The sequence below is a fragment of the Amia ocellicauda genome, chromosome 8 (genome assembly GCF_036373705.1).
Source record: "Amia ocellicauda isolate fAmiCal2 chromosome 8, fAmiCal2.hap1, whole genome shotgun sequence".
Classification (NCBI taxonomy): domain Eukaryota; kingdom Metazoa; phylum Chordata; class Actinopteri; order Amiiformes; family Amiidae; genus Amia; species Amia ocellicauda.
In genome coordinates, this window is record NC_089857.1 from 9094284 (window position 1) to 9114283 (window position 20000).

At 43.4% G+C, this 20000-nt stretch overlaps 15 non-coding genes and 3 pseudogenes across 15 annotated transcripts in view; all 18 read right to left on the reverse strand.

The window, feature by feature from the left end:
* Window positions 1-87, reverse strand: part of LOC136757114 (5S ribosomal RNA) — a 119-nt gene extending 32 nt beyond the window's left edge. Inside the window, exon 1 of the ribosomal RNA XR_010819157.1 lies at window positions 1-87. This exon is cut by the window's left edge and continues 32 nt beyond it. This is a non-coding gene — a ribosomal RNA (5S ribosomal RNA).
* A 1058-nt stretch (window positions 88-1145) lies between these two features.
* LOC136756986 (5S ribosomal RNA) lies at window positions 1146-1264 on the reverse strand. The gene has a single exon (XR_010819035.1). It is a non-coding gene; the product is annotated as a 5S ribosomal RNA (ribosomal RNA).
* A 1066-nt stretch (window positions 1265-2330) lies between these two features.
* LOC136758076 (5S ribosomal RNA) lies at window positions 2331-2449 on the reverse strand. The gene has a single exon (XR_010819879.1). It is a non-coding gene; the product is annotated as a 5S ribosomal RNA (ribosomal RNA).
* A 1055-nt stretch (window positions 2450-3504) lies between these two features.
* LOC136755836 (5S ribosomal RNA) lies at window positions 3505-3623 on the reverse strand. Its single transcript, XR_010817946.1, has one exon. It is a non-coding gene; the product is annotated as a 5S ribosomal RNA (ribosomal RNA).
* Window positions 3624-4689: 1066 nt separating this feature from the next.
* LOC136755825 (5S ribosomal RNA) lies at window positions 4690-4808 on the reverse strand. The gene has a single exon (XR_010817936.1). It is a non-coding gene; the product is annotated as a 5S ribosomal RNA (ribosomal RNA).
* A 1066-nt stretch (window positions 4809-5874) lies between these two features.
* LOC136757189 (5S ribosomal RNA) lies at window positions 5875-5993 on the reverse strand. Its single transcript, XR_010819229.1, has one exon. It is a non-coding gene; the product is annotated as a 5S ribosomal RNA (ribosomal RNA).
* A 1066-nt stretch (window positions 5994-7059) lies between these two features.
* Window positions 7060-7178, reverse strand: LOC136758077 (5S ribosomal RNA). The gene has a single exon (XR_010819880.1). It is a non-coding gene; the product is annotated as a 5S ribosomal RNA (ribosomal RNA).
* Window positions 7179-8236: 1058 nt separating this feature from the next.
* Window positions 8237-8355, reverse strand: LOC136756963 (5S ribosomal RNA). Its single transcript, XR_010819013.1, has one exon. It is a non-coding gene; the product is annotated as a 5S ribosomal RNA (ribosomal RNA).
* A 1056-nt stretch (window positions 8356-9411) lies between these two features.
* LOC136757399 (5S ribosomal RNA) lies at window positions 9412-9530 on the reverse strand. Its single transcript, XR_010819427.1, has one exon. It is a non-coding gene; the product is annotated as a 5S ribosomal RNA (ribosomal RNA).
* A 1066-nt stretch (window positions 9531-10596) lies between these two features.
* LOC136757252 (5S ribosomal RNA) lies at window positions 10597-10715 on the reverse strand. The gene has a single exon (XR_010819289.1). It is a non-coding gene; the product is annotated as a 5S ribosomal RNA (ribosomal RNA).
* Window positions 10716-11769: 1054 nt separating this feature from the next.
* LOC136757154 (5S ribosomal RNA) lies at window positions 11770-11888 on the reverse strand. Its single transcript, XR_010819195.1, has one exon. It is a non-coding gene; the product is annotated as a 5S ribosomal RNA (ribosomal RNA).
* A 1066-nt stretch (window positions 11889-12954) lies between these two features.
* LOC136757317 (5S ribosomal RNA) lies at window positions 12955-13073 on the reverse strand. Its single transcript, XR_010819350.1, has one exon. It is a non-coding gene; the product is annotated as a 5S ribosomal RNA (ribosomal RNA).
* A 1055-nt stretch (window positions 13074-14128) lies between these two features.
* On the reverse strand, window positions 14129-14237 carry LOC136757542 (uncharacterized; annotated as a pseudogene).
* Window positions 14238-15303: 1066 nt separating this feature from the next.
* On the reverse strand, window positions 15304-15422 carry LOC136756643 (5S ribosomal RNA). Its single transcript, XR_010818712.1, has one exon. It is a non-coding gene; the product is annotated as a 5S ribosomal RNA (ribosomal RNA).
* A 1055-nt stretch (window positions 15423-16477) lies between these two features.
* LOC136756548 (5S ribosomal RNA) lies at window positions 16478-16596 on the reverse strand. Its single transcript, XR_010818625.1, has one exon. It is a non-coding gene; the product is annotated as a 5S ribosomal RNA (ribosomal RNA).
* A 1055-nt stretch (window positions 16597-17651) lies between these two features.
* LOC136757720 (uncharacterized) lies at window positions 17652-17760 on the reverse strand (annotated as a pseudogene).
* A 1066-nt stretch (window positions 17761-18826) lies between these two features.
* On the reverse strand, window positions 18827-18935 carry LOC136757681 (uncharacterized; annotated as a pseudogene).
* Window positions 18936-19990: 1055 nt separating this feature from the next.
* LOC136755897 (5S ribosomal RNA) overlaps window positions 19991-20000 on the reverse strand; it is a 119-nt gene continuing 109 nt past the window's right edge. Inside the window, exon 1 of the ribosomal RNA XR_010818006.1 lies at window positions 19991-20000. This exon is cut by the window's right edge and continues 109 nt beyond it. This is a non-coding gene — a ribosomal RNA (5S ribosomal RNA).

Sequence of the window (20000 nt, forward strand, 5' to 3'; positions counted from 1 at the left end):
CCCATCCAAGTACTGACCAGGACCGAGCCTGCTTAGCTTCCGAGATCGGACGAGATCGGGCGTATTCAGGCTAGTATGGCCGTAAGCCAGGAAGGCTGTCCCTGACGCTCTACTTAAAGGGAAGGCAATATCCGTTTCTGCCGCTCATACTTGCAGTTGAACTGTCTCTCTACTCTAAAGTCCGGGACACACCAGCGCGCCGCAGACAGTCCCTGCTAACACGAAACGTTGTGGCAACGTTGTGCGTTAGCTGGGGTGCCACACCAGACCGGAACTATATTTTACAAAACGAACACATTGTCTTGATAATACAGCTGTAATTGAGTGCCTGACACGCCAGTCAAGCGCAATCTTGAGAAGGTGTGCATTTCAATAAGGATTTCAATTGACATGCAGTATGAAACTGAAAGGAGGTTGCATCACTATGATGCATAACATTGCATGTATTGTATTTTCAAGTGTGTGCATTCATCCTGTTGTCATTTTGTTTTGAAAGCAGAAGAATCATTTTTGCTGAGGTTGCTGAGACAAATGTAAACCAGTAAAACATATGAAGAGAAACAAACCTTGAATATAAGTTCAGTTGTTTAAACATTTGACAAACTATGGTGAGGGGGTAAGAAAACACACAAATCCAGCAGCTCCTGTATTTCAATACACCAGAACCCAATATTATTGGCGAGTCGGGTAGTCCATCATCACAGTTCGAGGGCAGGCATCATTTCAGTAATTTCATCCCGTTGCATTCACATCCGTGCCTTGAATGAGATTGAATGTGATCTTTGTTCTCAAGTATGTTCCCAAGTTTTACACTTTCGTGCTTTGCATGAATGGGAATGGAACCGTGTGTGTTGAATGAGGCTCCTTGTGAGCACTGATCTTTGTCCGGTGGAGTTCCTTTTTGTGTTGCTGTAATTGTGTCATTTCTCGATGAGAAAGATTAGGCAACATTTAGTCACTTCTAGCCATGATGCTCAATTTATTTACGAATGTACCCTAGTTACTAGGGACCGTTTACGTAGGAGAACAAGATCTATTGTATGCCTGTGTATTTGGGGAAGTCAAATCTGAAATAATGATGAAATTGCGTGTATCCAAAGTTAAAACTCGTGATTTGTCGCCCTCTGGAGTGTAAAAGATGCAATAGCTTACAGCACCTGGTATTCCCAGGCGGTCTCCCATCCAAGTACTGACCAGGCCCGAGCCTGCTTAGCTTCCGAGATCTGACGAGATCGGGCGTATTCAGGATAGTATGGCCGTAAGCCAGGGAGGCTGTCCCTGACGCTCTACTTAAAGGGAAGGCAATATCCGTTTCTGCCGTTCATACTTACAGTTGAACTGTCTCTCTACTCTAAAGCCCGGGACACACCAGCGCGCCGCAGACAGTCCCTGCTAACACGCCACGTTGTGGCAACATTGTGGCAACGTTGTGCGTTAGCTGGGGTGCCACACCAGACCGGAACTATATTTTACAAAACGAACACATTGTCTTGATAATACAGCTGTAATTGAGTGCCTGACACGCCAGTCAAGCGCAATCTTGTGAAGGTGTGCATTTCAGTAAGGATTTCAATTGACATGCAGTATGAAACTGAAAGGAGGTTGCATCACTATGATGCATAACATTGCATGTATTGTATTTTCAAGTGTGTGCATTCATCCTGTTGTCATTTTGTTTTGAAAGCAGAAGAATCATTCAACAGGTTGCTGAGACAAATGTAAACCAGTAAAACATATGAAGAGAAACAAACCTTGAATATAAGTTCAGTTGTTTAAACATTTGACAAACTATGGTGAGGGGGTAAGAAAACACACAAATCCAGCAGCTCCTGTATTTCAATACACCAGAACCCAATATTATTGGCGAGTCGGGTAGTCCATCATCACAGTTCGAGGGCAGGCATCATTTCAGTAATTTCATCCCGTTGCATTCACATCCGTGCCTTGAATGAGATTGAATGTGATCTTTGTTCTCAAGTATGTTCCCAAGTTTTACACTTTCGTGCTTTGCATGAATGGGAATGGAACCGTGTGTGTTGAATGAGGCTCCTTGTGAGCACTGAACTTTGTCCGGTGGAGTTCCTTTTTGTGTTGCTGTAATTGTGTCATTTCTCGATGAGAAAGATTAGGCAACATTTAGTCACTTCTAGCCATGATGCTCAATTTATTTACGAATGTACCCTAGTTACTAGGGACCGTTTACGTTGGAGAACAAGATCTATTGTATGCCTGTGTATTTGGGGAAGTCAAATCTGAAATAATGATGAAATTGCGTGTATCCAAAGTTAAAACTCGTGATTTGTCGCCCTCTGGTGTGTAAAAGATGCAAAAGCTTACAGCACCTGGTATTCCCAGGCGGTCTCCCATCCAAGTACTGACCAGGCCCGAGCCTGCTTAGCTTCCGAGATCGGACGAGATCGGGCGTATTCAGGCTAGTATGGCCGTAAGCCAGGGAGGCTGTCCCTGACGCTCTACTTAAAGGGAAGGCAATATCCGTTTCTGCCGCTCATACTTGCAAATGAACTGTCTCTCTACTCTAAAGTCCGGGACACACCAGCGCGCCGCAGACAGTCCCTGCTAACATGAAACGTTGTGGCAACGTTGTGCGTCAGCTGGGGTGCCAAACCAGACTGGAACTATATTTTACAAAACGAACACATTGTCTTGATAAAACAGCTGTAATTGAGTGCCTGACACGGCAGTCAAGCGCAATCTTGAGAAGGTGTGCATTTCAGTAAGGATTTCAATTGACATGCAGTATGAAACTGAAATGAGGTTGCATCACTATGATGCATAACATTGAATGTATTGTATTTTCAAGTGTGTACATTCATCCTGTTGTCATTTTGTTTTGAAAGCAGAAGAATCATTCAACAGGTTGCTGAGACAAATGTAAACCAGTAAAACATATGAAGAGAAACAAACCTTGAATATAAGTTCAGTTGTTTAAACATTTGACAAACTATGGTGAGGGGGTAAGAAAACACACAAATCCAGCAGCTCCTGTATTTCAATACACCAGAACCCAATATTATTGGCGAGTCGGGTAGTCCATCATCACAGTTCGAGGGCAGGCATCATTTCAGTAATTTCATCCCGTTGCATTCACATCCGTGCCTTGAATGAGATTGAATGTGATCTTTGCTCTCAAGTATTTTCCCAAGTTTTACACTTTCGTGCTTTGCATGAATGGGAATGGAACCGTGTGTGTTGAATGAGGCTCCTTGTGAGCACTGAACTTTGTCCGGTGGAGTTCCTTTTTGTGTTGGTGTAATTGTGTCATTTCTCGATGAGAAAGATTAGGCAACATTTAGTCACTTCTAGCCATGATGCTCAATTTATTTACGAATGTACACTAGTTACTAGGGACCGTTTACGTTGGAGAACAAGATCTATTGTATGCCTGTGTATTTGGGGAAGTCAAATCTGAAATAATGATGAAATTGCGTGTATCCAAAGTTAAAACTCGTGATTTGTCGCCCTTTGGTGTGTAAAAGATGCAAAAGCTTACAGCACCTGGTATTCCCAGGGGGTCTCCCATCCAAGTACTGACCAGGCCCGAGCCTGCTTAGCTTCCGAGATCGGACGAGATCGGGCGTATTCAGGCTAGTATGGCCGTAAGCCAGGGAGGCTGTCCCTGACGCGCTACTTAAAGGGAAGGCAATATCCGTTTCTGCCGTTCATACTTACAGTTGAACTGTCTCTCTACTCTAAAGCCCGGGACACACCAGCGCGCCGCAGACAGTCCCTGCTAACACGCCACGTTGTGGCAACATTGTGGCAACGTTGTGCGTTAGCTGGGGTGCCACACCAGACCGGAACTATATATTACAAAACGAACACATTGTCTTGATAAAACAGCTGTAATTGAGTGCCTGACACGCCAGTCAAGCGCAATCTTGAGAAGGTGTGCATTTCAGTAAGGATTTCAATTGACATGCAGTATGAAACTGAAAGGAGGTTGCATCACTATGATGCATAACATTGCATGTATTGTATTTTCAAGTGTGTGCATTCATCCTGTTGTCATTTTGTTTTGAAAGCAGAAGAATCATTCAACAGGTTGCTGAGACAAATGTAAACCAGTAAAACATATGAAGAGAAACAAACCTTGAATATAAGTTCAGTTGTTTAAACATTTGACAAACTATGGTGAGGGGGTAAGAAAACACACAAATCCAGCAGCTCCTGTATTTCAATACACCAGAACCCAATATTATTGGCGAGTCGGGTAGTCCATCATCACAGTTCGAGGGCAGGCATCATTTCAGTAATTTCATCCCGTTGCATTCACATCCGTGCCTTGAATGAGATTGAATGTGATCTTTGCTCTCAAGTATTTTCCCAAGTTTTACACTTTCGTGCTTTGCATGAATGGGAATGGAACCGTGTGTGTTGAATGAGGCTCCTTGTGAGCACTGAACTTTGTCCGGTGGAGTTCCTTTTTGTGTTGGTGTAATTGTGTCATTTCTCGATGAGAAAGATTAGGCAACATTTAGTCACTTCTAGCCATGATGCTCAATTTATTTACGAATGTACACTAGTTACTAGGGACCGTTTACGTTGGAGAACAAGATCTATTGTATGCCTGTGTATTTGGGGAAGTCAAATCTGAAATAATGATGAAATTGCGTGTATCCAAAGTTAAAACTCGTGATTTGTCGCCCTTTGGTGTGTAAAAGATGCAAAAGCTTACAGCACCTGGTATTCCCAGGGGGTCTCCCATCCAAGTACTGACCAGGCCCAAGCCTGCTTAGCTTCCGAGATCGGACGAGATCGGGCGTATTCAGGCTAGTATGGCCGTAAGCCAGGGAGGCTGTCCCTGACGCGCTACTTAAAGGGAAGGCAATATCCGTTTCTGCCGTTCATACTTACAGTTGAACTGTCTCTCTACTCTAAAGCCCGGGACACACCAGCGCGCCGCAGACAGTCCCTGCTAACACGCCACGTTGTGGCAACATTGTGGCAACGTTGTGCGTTAGCTGGGGTGCCACACCAGACCGGAACTATATATTACAAAACGAACACATTGTCTTGATAAAACAGCTGTAATTGAGTGCCTGACACGCCAGTCAAGCGCAATCTTGAGAAGGTGTGCATTTCAGTAAGGATTTCAATTGACATGCAGTATGAAACTGAAAGGAGGTTGCATCACTATGATGCATAACATTGCATGTATTGTATTTTCAAGTGTGTGCATTCATCCTGTTGTCATTTTGTTTTGAAAGCAGAAGAATCATTCAACAGGTTGCTGAGACAAATGTAAACCAGTAAAACATATGAAGAGAAACAAACCTTGAATATAAGTTCAGTTGTTTAAACATTTGACAAACTATGGTGAGGGGGTAAGAAAACACACAAATCCAGCAGCTCCTGTATTTCAATACACCAGAACCCAATATTATTGGCGAGTCGGGTAGTCCATCATCACAGTTCGAGGGCAGGCATCATTTCAGTAATTTCATCCCGTTGCATTCACATCCGTGCCTTGAATGAGATTGAATGTGATCTTTGCTCTCAAGTATTTTCCCAAGTTTTACACTTTCGTGCTTTGCATGAATGGGAATGGAACCGTGTGTGTTGAATGAGGCTCCTTGTGAGCACTGAACTTTGTCCGGTGGAGTTCCTTTTTGTGTTGCTGTAATTGTGTCATTTCTCGATGAGAAAGATTAGGCAACATTTAGTCACTTCTAGCCATGATGCTCAATTTATTTACGAATGTACACTAGTTACTAGGGACCGTTTACGTTGGAGAACAAGATCTATTGTATGCCTGTGTATTTGGGGAAGTCAAATCTGAAATAATGATGAAATTGCGTGTATCCAAAGTTAAAACTCGTGATTTGTCGCCCTTTGGTGTGTAAAAGATGCAAAAGCTTACAGCACCTGGTATTCCCAGGGGGTCTCCCATCCAAGTACTGACCAGGCCCAAGCCTGCTTAGCTTCCGAGATCGGACGAGATCGGGCGTATTCAGGATAGTATGGTCGTAAGCCAGGGAGGCTGTCCCTGACGCGCTACTTAAAGGGAAGGCAATATCCGTTTCTGCCGTTCATACTTACAGTTGAACTGTCTCTCTACTCTAAAGCCCGGGACACACCAGCGCGCCGCAGACAGTCCCTGCTAACACGCCACGTTGTGGCAACATTGTGGCAACGTTGTGCGTTAGCTGGGGTGCCACACCAGACCGGAACTATATATTACAAAACGAACACATTGTCTTGATAAAACAGCTGTAATTGAGTGCCTGACACGCCAGTCAAGCGCAATCTTGAGAAGGTGTGCATTTCAGTAAGGATTTCAATTGACATGCAGTATGAAACTGAAAGGAGGTTGCATCACTATGATGCATAACATTGCATGTATTGTATTTTCAAGTGTGTGCATTCATCCTGTTGTCATTTTGTTTTGAAAGCAGAAGAATCATTCAACAGGTTGCTGAGACAAATGTAAACCAGTAAAACATATGAAGAGAAACAAACCTTGAATATAAGTTCAGTTGTTTAAACATTTGACAAACTATGGTGAGGGGGTAAGAAAACACACAAATCCAGCAGCTCCTGTATTTCAATACACCAGAACCCAATATTATTGGCGAGTCGGGTAGTCCATCATCACAGTTCGAGGGCAGGCATCATTTCAGTAATTTCATCCCGTTGCATTCACATCCGTGCCTTGAATGAGATTGAATGTGATCTTTGCTCTCAAGTATGTTCCCAAGTTTTACACTTTCGTGCTTTGCATGAATGGGAATGGAACCGTGTGTGTTGAATGAGGCTCCTTGTGAGCACTGAACTTTGTCCGGTGGAGTTCCTTTTTGTGTTGCTGTAATTGTGTCATTTCTCGATGAGAAAGATTAGGCAACATTTAGTCACTTCTAGCCATGATGCTCAATTTATTTACAAATGTACACTAGTTACTAGGGACCGTTTACGTTGGAGAACAAGATCTATTGTATGCCTGTGTATTTGGGGAAGTCAAATCTGAAATAATGATGAAATTGCGTGTATCCAAAGTTAAAACTTGTGATTTGTCGCCCTTTGGTGTGTAAAAGATGCAAAAGCTTACAGCACCTGGTATTCCCAGGCGGTCTCCCATCCAAGTACTGACCAGGCCCGAGCCTGCTTAGCTTCCGAGATCGGACGAGATCGGGCGTATTCAGGCTAGTATGGCCGTAAGCCAGGGAGGCTGTCCCTGACGCTCTACTTAAAGGGAAGGCAATATCCGTTTCTGCCGCTCATACTTGCAGTTGAACTGTCTCTCTACTCTAAAGTCCGGGACACACCAGCGCGCCGCAGACAGTCCCTGCTAACACGAAACGTTGTGGCAACGTTGTGCGTTAGCTGGGGTGCCACACCAGACCGGAACTATATATTACAAAACGAACACATTGTCTTGATAATACAGCTGTAATTGAGTGCCTGACACGCCAGTCAAGCGCAATCTTGAGAAGGTGTGCATTTCAGTAAGGATTTCAATTGACATGCAGTATGAAACTGAAAGGAGGTTGCATCACTATGATGCATAACATTGCATGTATTGTATTTTCAAGTGTGTGCATTCATCCTGTTGTCATTTTGTTTTGAAAGCAGAAGAATCATTCTTGCTGAGGTTGCTGAGACAAATGTAAACCAGTAAAACATATGAAGAGAAACAAACCTTGAATATAAGTTCAGTTGTTTAAACATTTGACAAACTATGGTGAGGGGGTAAGAAAACACACAAATCCAGCAGCTCCTGTATTTCAATACACCAGAACCCAATATTATTGGCGAGTCGGGTAGTCCATCATCACAGTTCGAGGGCAGGCATCATTTCAGTAATTTCATCCCGTTGCATTCACATCCGTGCCTTGAATGAGATTGAATGTGATCTTTGCTCTCAAGTATGTTCCCAAGTTTTACACTTTCGTGCTTTGCATGAATGGGAATGGAACCGTGTGTGTTGAATGAGGCTCCTTGTGAGCACTGAACTTTGTCCGGTGGAGTTCCTTTTTGTGTTGCTGTAATTGTGTCATTTCTCGATGAGAAAGATTAGGCAACATTTAGTCACTTCTAGCCATGATGCTCAATTTATTTACGAATGTACCCTAGTTACTAGGGACCGTTTACGTTGGAGAACAAGATCTATTGTATGCCTGTGTATTTGGGGAAGTAAAATCTGAAATATTGATGAAATTGCGTGTATCCAAAGTTAAAACTCGTGATTTGTCGCCCTCTGGTGTGTAAAAGATGCAAAAGCTTACAGCACCTGGTATTCCAAGGCGGTCTCCCATCCAAGTACTGACCAGGCCCAAACCTGCTTGACTTCCGAGATCGGACGAGATCGGGCGTATTCAGGCTAGTATGGCCGTAAGCCAGGGAGGCTGTCCCTGACGCTCTACTTAAAGGGAAGGCAATATCCGTTTCTGCCGCTCATACTTGCAGTTGAACTGTCTCTCTACTCTAAAGTCCGGGACACACCAGCGCGCCGCAGGCAGTCCCTGCTAACACGAAACGTTGTGGCAACGTTGTGCGTTAGCTGGGGTGCCACACCAGACCGGAACTATATTTTACAAAACGAACACATTGTCTTGATAATACAGCTGTAATTGAGTGCCTGACACGCCAGTCAAGCGCAATCTTGAGAAGGTGTGCATTTCAGTAAGGATTTCAATTGACATGCAGTATGAAACTGAAAGGAGGTTGCATCACTATGATGCATAACATTGCATGTATTGTATTTTCAAGTGTGTGCATTCATCCTGTTGTCATTTTGTTTTGAAAGCAGAAGAATCATTCAACAGGTTGCTGAGACAAATGTAAACCAGTAAAACATATGAAGAGAAACAAACCTTGAATATAAGTTCAGTTGTTTAAACATTTGACAAACTATGGTGAGGGGGTAAGAAAACACACAAATCCAGCAGCTCCTGTATTTCAATACACCAGAACCCAATATTATTGGCGAGTCGGGTAGTCCATCATCACAGTTCGAGGGCAGGCATCATTTCAGTAATTTCATCCCGTTGCATTCACATCCGTGCCTTGAATGAGATTGAATGTGATCTTTGCTCTCAAGTATGTTCCCAAGTTTTACACTTTCGTGCTTTGCATGAATGGGAATGGAACCGTGTGTGTTGAATGAGGCTCCTTGTGAGCACTGAACTTTGTCCGGTGGAGTTCCTTTTTGTGTTGCTGTAAATGTGTCATTTCTCGATAAGAAAGATTAGGCAACATTTAGTCACTTCTAGCCATGATGCTCAATTTATTTACGAATGTACCCTAGTTACTAGGGACCGTTTACGTTGGAGAACAAGATCTATTGTATGCCTGTGTATTTGGGGAAGTAAAATCTGAAATAATGATGAAATTGTGTGTATCCAAAGTTAAAACTCGTGATATGTCGCCCTCTAGTTTATTAAAAGGTGCAAGAGCTTACAGCACCTGGTATTCCCAGGCAGTCTCCCATCCAAGTACTGACCAGGCCCGAGCCTGCTTGGCTTCCGAGATCGGACGAGATCGGGCGTATTCAGGCTAGTATGGCCGTAAAGCAGGAAGGCTGTCCCTGACGCTCTACTTAAAGGGAAGGCAATATCCGTTTCTGCCGTTCATACTTACAGTTGAACTGTCTCTCTACTCTAAAGCCCGGGACACACCAGCGCGCCGCAGACAGTCCCTGCTAACACGCCACGTTGTGGCAACATTGTGGCAACGTTGTGCGTTAGCTGGGGTGCCACACCAGACCGGAACTATATATTACAAAACGAACACATTGTCTTGATAAAACAGCTGTAATTGAGTGCCTGACACTCCTGTCAAGCGCAATCTTGAGAAGGTGTGCATTTCAGTAAGGATTTCAATTGACATTCAGTATGAAACTGAAAGGAGGTTGCATCACTATGATGCATAACATTGCATGTATTGTATTTTCAAGTGTGTGCATTCATCCTGTTGTCATTTTGTTTTGAAAGCAGAAGAATCATTCAACAGGTTGCTGAGACAAATGTAAACCAGTAAAACATTTGAAGAGAAACAAACCTTGAATATAAGTTCAGTTGTTTAAACATTTGACAAACTATGGTGAGGGGGTAAGAAAACACACAAATCCAGCAGCTCCTGTATTTCAAAACACCAGAACCCAATATTATTGGCGAGTCGGGTAGTCAATCATCACAGTTCGAGGGCAGGCATCATTTCAGTAATTTCATCCCGGTGCATTCACATCCGTGCCTTGAATGAGATTGAATGTGATCTTTGCTCTCAAGTATGTTCCCAAGTTTTACACTTTCGTGCTTTGCATGAATGGGAATGGAACCGTGTGTGTTGAATGAGGCTCCTTGTGAGCACTGAACTTTGTCCGGTGGAGTTCCTTTTTGTGTTGCTGTAATTGTGTCATTTCTCGATGAGAAAGATTAGGCAACATTTAGTCACTTCTAGCCATGATGCTCAATTTATTTACGAATGTACCCTAGTTACTAGGGACCGTTTACGTTGGAGAACAAGATCTATTGTATGCCTGTGTATTTGGGGAAGTCAAATCTGAAATAATGATGAAATTGCGTGTATCCAAAGTTAAAACTCGTGATTTGTCGCCCTCTGGTGTGTAAAAGATGCAAAAGCTTACAGCACCTGGTATTCCCAGGCGGTCTCCCATCCAAGGACTGACCAGGCCCGAGCCTGCTTAGCTTCCGAGATCGGACGAGATCGGGCTTATTCAGGCTAGTATGGCCGTAAGCCAGGGAGGCTGTCCCTGACGCTCTACTTAAAGGGAAGGCAATATCCGTTTCTGCCGCTCATACTTGCAGTTGAACTGTCTCTCTACTCTAAATTCCGGGACACACCAGCGCGCCGCAGACAGTCCCTGCTAACACGAAACGTTGTGGCAACGTTGTGCGTTAGCTGGGGTGCCACACCAGACCGGAACTATATTTTACAAAACGAACACATTGTCTTGATAATACAGCTGTAATTGAGTGCCTGACACGCCAGTCAAGCGCAATCTTGAGAAGGTGTGCATTTCAGTAAGGATTTCAATTGACATGCAGTATGAAACTGAAAGGAGGTTGCATCACTATGATGCATAACATTGCATGTATTGTATTTTCAAGTGTGTGCATTCATCCTGTTGTCATTTTGTTTTGAAAGCAGAAGAATCATTCAACAGGTTGCTGAGACAAATGTAAACCAGTAAAACATATGAAGAGAAACAAACCTTGAATATAAGTTCAGTTGTTTAAACATTTGACAAACTATGGTGAGGGGGTAAGAAAACACACAAATCCAGCAGCTCCTGTATTTCAATACACCAGAACCCAATATTATTGGCGAGTCGGGTAGTCCATCATCACAGTTCGAGGGCAGGCATCATTTCAGTAATTTCATCCCGTTGCATTCACATCCGTGCCTTGAATGAGATTGAATGTGATCTTTGCTCTCAAGTATGTTCCCAAGTTTTACACTTTCGTGCTTTGCATGAATGGGAATGGAACCGTGTGTGTTGAATGAGGCTCCTTGTGAGCACTGAACTTTGTCCGGTGGAGTTCTTTTTGTGTTGCTGTAATTGTGTCATTTCTCGATGAGAAAGATTAGGCAACATTTAGTCACTTCTAGCCATGATGCTCAATTTATTTACGAATGTACCCTAGTTACTAGGGACCGTTTACATTGGAGAACAAGATCTATTGTATGCCTGTGTATTTGGGGAAGTAAAATCTGAAATAATGATGAAATTGTGTGTATCCAAAGTTAAAACTCGTGATTTGTCGCCCTCTGGTGTGTAAAAGGTGCAGAAGCTTACAGCACCTGGTATTCCCAGGCGGTCTCCCATCCAAGTACTGACCAGACCCGAGCCTGCTTGGCTTCCGAGATCGGACGAGATCGGGCGTATTCAGGCTAGTATAGCCGTAAGCCAGGGAGGCTGTCCCTGACGCTCTAGTTAAAGGGAAGGCAATATCCGTTTCTGCCGTTCATACTTACAGTTGAACTGTCTCTCTACTCTAAAGCCCGGGACACACCAGCGCGCCGCAGACAGTCCCTGCTAACACGCCACGTTGTGGCAACGTTGTGGCAGCGTTGTGCGTTAGCTGGGGTGCCACACCAGACCGGAACTATATTTTACAAAACGAACACATTGTCTTGATAAAACAGCTGTAATTGAGTGCCTGACACGCCAGTCAAGCGCAATCTTGAGAAGGTGTGCATTTCAGTAAGGATTTCAATTGACATGCAGTATGAAACTGAAAGGAGGTTGCATCACTATGATGCATAACATTGCATGTATTGTATTTTCAAGTGTGTGCATTCATCCTGTTGTCATTTTGTTTTGAAAGCAGAAGAATCATTCAACAGGTTGCTGAGACAAATGTAAACCAGTAAAACATATGAAGAGAAACAAACCTTGAATATAAGTTCAGTTGTTTAAACATTTGACAAACTATGGTGAGGGGGTAAGAAAACACACAAATCCAGCAGCTCCTGTATTTCAATACACCAGAACCCAATATTATTGGCAAGTCGGGTAGTCCATCTTCACAGTTCGAGGGCAGTCATCATTTCAGTAATTTCATCCCGTTGCATTCACATCCGTGCCTTGAATGAGATTGAATGTGATCTTTGCTCTCAAGTATGTTCCCAAGTTTTACACTTTCGTGCTTTGCATGAATGGGAATGGAACCGTGTGTGTTGAATGAGGCTCCTTGTGAGCACTGAACTTTGTCCGGTGGAGTTCTTTTTTGTGTTGCTGTAATTGTCTCATTTCTTTATGAGAAAGATTAGGCAACATTTAGTCACTTCTAGCCATGATGCTCAATTTATTTACGAATGTACCCTAGTTACTAGGGACCGTTTACGTTGGAGAACAAGATCTATTGTATGCCTGTGTATTTGGGGAAGTCAAATCTGAAATAATGATGAAATTGCGTGTATCCAAAGTTAAAACTCGTGATTTGTCGCCCTCTGGTGTGTAAAAGATGCAAAAGCTTACAGCACCAGGTATTCCCAGGCGGTCTCCCATCCAAGTACTGACCAGGAACGAGCCTGCTTAGCTTCCGAGATCGGACGAGATCGGGCGTATTCAGGCTAGTATGGCCGTAAGCCAGGGAGGCTGTCCCTGACGCTCTACTTAAAGGGAAGGCAATATCCGTTTCTGCCGTTCATACTTACAGTTGAACTGTCTCTCTACTGTAAAGCCCGGGACACACCAGCGCGCCGCAGACAGTCCCTGCTAACACGCCACGTTGTGGCAACATTGTGCGTTAGCTGGGGTGCCACACCAGACCGGAACTATATATTACAAAACGAACACGTTGTCTTGATAAAACAGCTGTAATTGAGTGCCTGACACGCCAGTCAAGCGCAATCTTGAGAAGGTGTGCATTTCAGTAAGGATTTCAATTGACATGCAGTATGAAACTGAAAGGAGGTTGCATCACTATGATGCATAACATTGCATGTATTGTATTTTCAAGTGTGTGCATTCATCCTGTTGTCATTTTGTTTTGAAAGCAGAAGAATCATTCAACAGGTTGCTGAGACAAATGTAAACCAGTAAAACATATGAAGAGAAACAAACCTTGAATATAAGTTCAGTTGTTTAAACATTTGACAAACTATGGTGAGGGGGTAAAAAAACACACAAATCCAGCAGCTCCTGTATTTCAATACACCAGAACCCAATATTATTGGCGAGTCGGGTATTCCAACATCACAGTTCGAGGGCAGGCATCATTTCAGTAATTTCATCCCGTTGCATTCACATCCGTGCCTTGAATGAGATTGAATGTGATCTTTGCTCTCAAGTATGTTCCCAAGTTTTACACTTTCGTGCATTGCATGAATGGGAATGGAACCGTGTGTGTTGAATGAGGCTCCTTGTGAGCACTGAACTTTGTCCGGTGGAGTTCCTTTTTGTGTTGCTGTAATTGTGTCATTTCTCGATGAGAAAGATTAGGCAACATTTAGTCACTTCTAGCCATGATGCTCAATTTATTTACGAATGTACCCTAGTTACTAGGGACCGTTTACGTTGGAGAACAAGATCTATTGTATGCCTGTGTATTTGGGGAAGTCAAATCTGAAATAATGATGAAATTGCGTGTATCCAAAGTTAAAACTCGTGATTTGTCGCCCTCTGGTGTGTAAAAGATGCAAAAGCTTACAGCACCTGGTATTCCCAGGCGGTCTCCCATCCAAGTACTGACCTGGCCCAAGCCTGCTTAGCTTCCGAGATCGGGCGTATTCAGGCTAGTATGGCCGTAAGCCAGGAATGCTGTCCCTGACACTCTACTTAAAGGGAAGGCAATATCCGTTTCTGCCGTTCATACTTACAGTTGAACTGTCTCTCTACTCTAAAGCCCGGGACACACCAGCGCGCCGCAGACAGTCCCTGCTAACACGCCACGTTGTGGCAACATTGTGGCAACGTTGTGCGTTAGCTGGGGTGCCACACCAGACCGGAACTATATATTACAAAACGAACACGTTGTCTTGATAAAACAGCTGTAATTGAGTGCCTGACACGCCAGTCAAGCGCAATCTTGAGAAGGTGTGCATTTCAGTAAGGATTTCAATTGACATGCAGTATGAAACTGAAAGGAGGTTGCATCACTATGATGCATAACATTGCATGTATTGTATTTTCAAGTGTGTGCATTCATCCTGTTGTCATTTTGTTTTGAAAGCAGAAGAATCATTCAACAGGTTGCTGAGACAAATGTAAACCAGTAAAACATATGAAGAGAAACAAACCTTGAATATAAGTTCAGTTGTTTAAACATTTGACAAACTATGGTGAGGGGGTAAAAAAACACACAAATCCAGCAGCTCCTGTATTTCAATACACCAGAACCCAATATTATTGGCGAGTCGGGTAGTCCATCATCACAGTTCGAGGGCAGGCATCATTTCAGTAATTTCATCCCGTTGCATTCACATCCGTGCCTTGAATGAGATTGAATGTGATCTTTGCTCTCAAGTATGTTCCCAAGTTTTACACTTTCGTGCATTGCATGAATGGGAATGGAACCGTGTGTGTTGAATGAGGCTCCTTGTGAGCACTGAACTTTGTCCGGTGGAGTTCCTTTTTGTGTTGCTGTAATTGTGTCATTTCTCGATGAGAAAGATTAGGCAACATTTAGTCACTTCTAGCCATGATGCTCAATTTATTTACGAATGTACCCTAGTTACTAGGGACCGTTTACGTTGGAGAACAAGATCTATTGTATGCCTGTGTATTTGGGGAAGTCAAATCTGAAATAATGATGAAATTGCGTGTATCCAAAGTTAAAACTCGTGATTTGTCGCCCTCTGGTGTGTAAAAGATGCAAAAGCTTACAGCACCCGGTATTCCCAGGCAGTCTCCCATCCAAGTACTGACCAGGCCCGAGCCTGCTTAGCTTCCGAGATCGGACGAGATCGGGCGTATTCAGGCTAGTATGGCCGTAAGCCAGGGAGGCTGTCCCTGACGCTCTACTTAAAGGGAAGGCAATATCAGTTTCTGCCGTTCATACTTACAGTTGAACTGTCACTCTACTCTAAAGCCCGGGACAAACCAGCGCGCCGCAGACAGTCCCTGCTAACACGAAACGTTGTGGCAACGTTGTGCGTTAGCTGGGGTGCCACACCAGACCGGAACTATGTATTACAAAACGAACACATTGTCTTGATAATACAGCTGTAATTGAGTGCCTGACACGCCAGTCAAGCGCAATCTTGAGAAGGTGTGCATTTCAGTAAGGATTTCAATTGACATGCAGTATGAAACTGAAAGGAGGTTGCATCACTATGATGCATAACATTGCATGTATTGTATTTTCAAGTGTGTGCATTCATCCTGTTGTCATTTTGTTTTGAAAGCAGAAGAATCATTCAACAGGTTGCTGAGACAAATGTAAACCAGTAAAACATATGAAGAGAAACAAACCTTGAATATAAGTTCAGTTGTTTAAACATTTGACAAACTATGGTGAGGGGGTAAGAAAACACACAAATCCAGCAGCTCCTGTATTTCAATACACCAGAACCCAATATTATTGGCGAGTCGGGTAGTCCATCATCACAGTTCGAGGGCAGGCATCATTTCAGTAATTTCATCCCGTTGCATTCACATCCGTGCCTTGAATGAGATTGAATGTGATCTTTGCTCTCAAGTATGTTCCCAAGTTTTACACTTTCGTGCTTTGCATGAATGGGAATGGAACCGTGTGTGTTGAATGAGGCTCCTTGTGAGCACTGAACTTTGTCCGGTGGAGTTCCTTTTTGTGTTGCTGTAATTGTGTCATTTCTCGATGAGAAAGATTAGGCAACATTTAGTCACTTCTAGCCATGATGCTCAATTTATTTACGAATGTACCCTAGTTACTAGGGACCGTTTCCGTTGGAGAACAAGATCTATTGTATGCCTGTGTATTTGGGGAAGTCAAATCTGAAATAATGATGAAATTGCGTGTATCCAAAGTTAAAACTCGTGATTTGTCGCCCTCTGGTGTGTAAAAGATGCAAAAGCTTACAGCACCTGGTATTCCCAGGCGGTCTCCCATCCAAGTACTGACCAGGCCCGAGCCTGCTTAGCTTCCGAGATCGGACGAGATCGCGCGTATTCAGGCTAGTATGGCCGTAAGCCAGGAATGCTGTCCCTGACGCTCTACTTAAAGGGAAGGCAATATCCGTTTCTGCCGTTCATACTTACAGTTGAACTGTCTCTCTACTCTAAAGTCCGGGACACACCAGCGCGCCGCAGACAGTCCCTGCTAACACGAAACGTTGTGGCAACGTTGTGCGTTAGCTGGGGTGCCACACCAGACCGGAACTATATTTTACAAAACGAACACATTGTCTTGATAATACAGCTGTAATTGAGTGCCTGACACGCCAGTCAAGCGCAATCTTGAGAAGGTGTGCATTTCAGTAAGGATTTCAATTGACATGCAGTATGAAACTGAAAGGAGGTTGCATCACTATGATGCATAACATTGCATGTATTGTATTTTCAAGTGTGTGCATTCATCCTGTTGTCATTTTGTTTTGAAAGCAGAAGAATCATTCAACAGGTTGCTGAGACAAATGTAAACCAGTAAAACATATGAAGAGAAACAAACCTTGAATATAAGTTCAGTTGTTTAAACATTTGACAAACTATGGTGAGGGGGTAAGAAAACACACAAATCCAGCAGCTCCTGTATTTCAATACACCAGAACCCAATATTATTGGCGAGTCGGGTAGTCCATCATCACAGTTCGAGGGCAGGCATCATTTCAGTAATTTCATCCCGTTGCATTCACATCCGTGCCTTGAATGAGATTGAATGTGATCTTTGCTCTCAAGTATGTTCCCAAGTTTTACACTTTCGTGCTTTGCATGAATGGGAATGGAACCGTGTGTGTTGAATGAGGCTCCTTGTGAGCACTGAACTTTGTCCGGTGGAGTTCCTTTTTGTGTTGCTGTAATTGTGTCATTTCTCGATGAGAAAGATTAGGCAACATTTAGTCACTTCTAGCCATGATGCTCAATTTATTTACGAATGTACCCTAGTTACTAGGGACCGTTTACGTTGGAGAACAAGATCTATTGTATGCCTGTGTATTTGGGGAAGTCAAATCTGAAATAATGATGAAATTGCGTGTATCCAAAGTTAAAACTCGTGATTTGTCGCCCTCTGGTGTGTAAAAGATGCAAAAGCTTACAGCACCTGGTAATCCCAGGCGGTCTCCCATCCAAGTACTGACCAGGCCCGAGCCTGCTTAGCTTCCGAGATCGGGCGTATTCAGGCTAGTATGGCCGTAAGCCAGGGAGGCTGTCCCTGACGCTCTACTTAAAGGGAAGGCAATATCCGTTTCTGCCGCTGATACTTGCAAATGAACTGTCTCTCTACTCTAAAGTCCGGGACACACCAGCGCGCCGCAGACAGTCCCTGCTAACACGAAACGTTGTGGCAACGTTGTGGCAACGTTGTGCGTTAGCTGGGGTGCCACACCAGACCGGAACTATATTTTACAAAACGAACACATTGTCTTGATAATACAGCTGTAATTGAGTGCCTGACACGGCAGTCAAGCGCAATCTTGAGAAGGTGTGCATTTCAGTAAGGATTTCAATTGACATGCAGTATGAAACTGAAAGGAGGTTGCATCACTATGATGCATAACATTGCATGTATTGTATTTTCAAGTGTGTGCATTCATCCTGTTGTCATTTTGTTTTGAAAGCAGAAGAATCATTCAACAGGTTGCTGAGACAAATGTAAACCAGTAAAACATATGAAGAGAAACAAACCTTGAATATAAGTTCAGTTGTTTAAACATTTGACAAACTATGGTGAGGGGGTAAGAAAACACACAAATCCAGCAGCTCCTGTATTTCAATACACCAGAACCCAATATTATTGGCGAGTCGGGTAGTCCATCATCACAGTTCGAGGGCAGGCATCATTTCAGTAATTTCATCCCGTTGCATTCACATCCGTGCCTTGAATGAGATTGAATGTGATCTTTGCTCTCAAGTATGTTCCCAAGTTTTACACTTTCGTGCTTTGCATGAATGGGAATGGAACCGTGTGTGTTGAATGAGGCTCCTTGTGAGCACTGAACTTTGTCCGGTGGAGTTCCTTTTTGTGTTGCTGTAATTGTGTCATTTCTCGATGAGAAAGATTAGGCAACATTTAGTCACTTCTAGCCATGATGCTCAATTTATTTACGAATGTACCCTAGTTACTAGGGACCGTTTACGTTGGAGAACAAGATCTATTGTATGCCTGTGTATTTGGGGAAGTCAAATCTGAAATAATGATGAAATTGCGTGTATCCAAAGTTAAAACTCGTGATTTGTCGCCCTCTGGTGTGTAAAAGATGCAAAAGCTTACAGCACCTGGTATTCCCAGGCGGTCTACCATCCAAGTACTGACCAGGCCCGAGCCTGCTTAGCTTCCGAGATCGGGCGTATTCAGGCTAGTATGGCCGTAAGCCAGGGAGGCTGTCCCTGACGCTCTACTTAAAGGGAAGGCAATATCCGTTTCTGCCGCTCATACTTGCAAATGAACTGTCTCTCTACTCTAAAGTCCGGGACACACCAGCGCGCCGCAGACAGTCCCTGCTAACACGAAACGTTGTGGCAACGTTGTGCGTTAGCTGGGGTGCCACACCAGACCGGAACTATATTTTACAAAACGAACACATTGTCTTGATAATACAGCTGTAATTGAGTGCCTGACACGCCAGTCAAGCGCAATCTTGAGAAGGTGTGCATTTCAGTAAGGATTTCAATTGACATGCAGTATGAAACTGAAAGGAGGTTGCATCACTATGATGCATAACATTGCATGTATTGTATTTTCAAGTGTGTGCATTCATCCTGTTGTCATTTTGTTTTGAAAGCAGAAGAATCATTCAACAGGTTGCTGAGACAAATGTAAACCAGTAAAACATATGAAGAGAAATAAACCTTGAATATAAGTTCAGTTGTTTAAACATTTGACAAACTATGGTGAGGGGGTAAGAAAACACACAAATCCAGCAGCTCCTGTATTTCAATACACCAGAACCCAATATTATTGGCGAGTCGGGTAGTCCATCATCACAGTTCGAGGGCAGGCATCATTTCAGTAATTTCATCCCGTTGCATTCACATCCGTGCCTTGAATGAGATTGAATGTGATCTTTGCTCTCAAGCATGTTCCCAAGTTTTACACTTTCGTGCTTTGCATGAATGGGAATGGAACCGTGTGTGTTGAATGAGGCTCCTTGTGAGCACTGAACTTTGTCCGGTGGAGTTCCTTTTTGTGTTGCTGTAATTGTGTCATTTCTCGATGAGAAAGATTAGGCAACATTTAGTCACTTCTAGCCATGATGCTCAATTTATTTACGAATGTACCCTAGTTACTAGGGACCGTTTACGTTGGAGAACAAGATCTATTGTATGCCTGTGTATTTGGGGAAGTCAAATCTGAAATAATGATGAAATTGCGTGTATCCAAAGTTAAAACTCGTGATTTGTCGCCCTCTGGTGTGTAAAAGATGCAAAAGCTTACAGC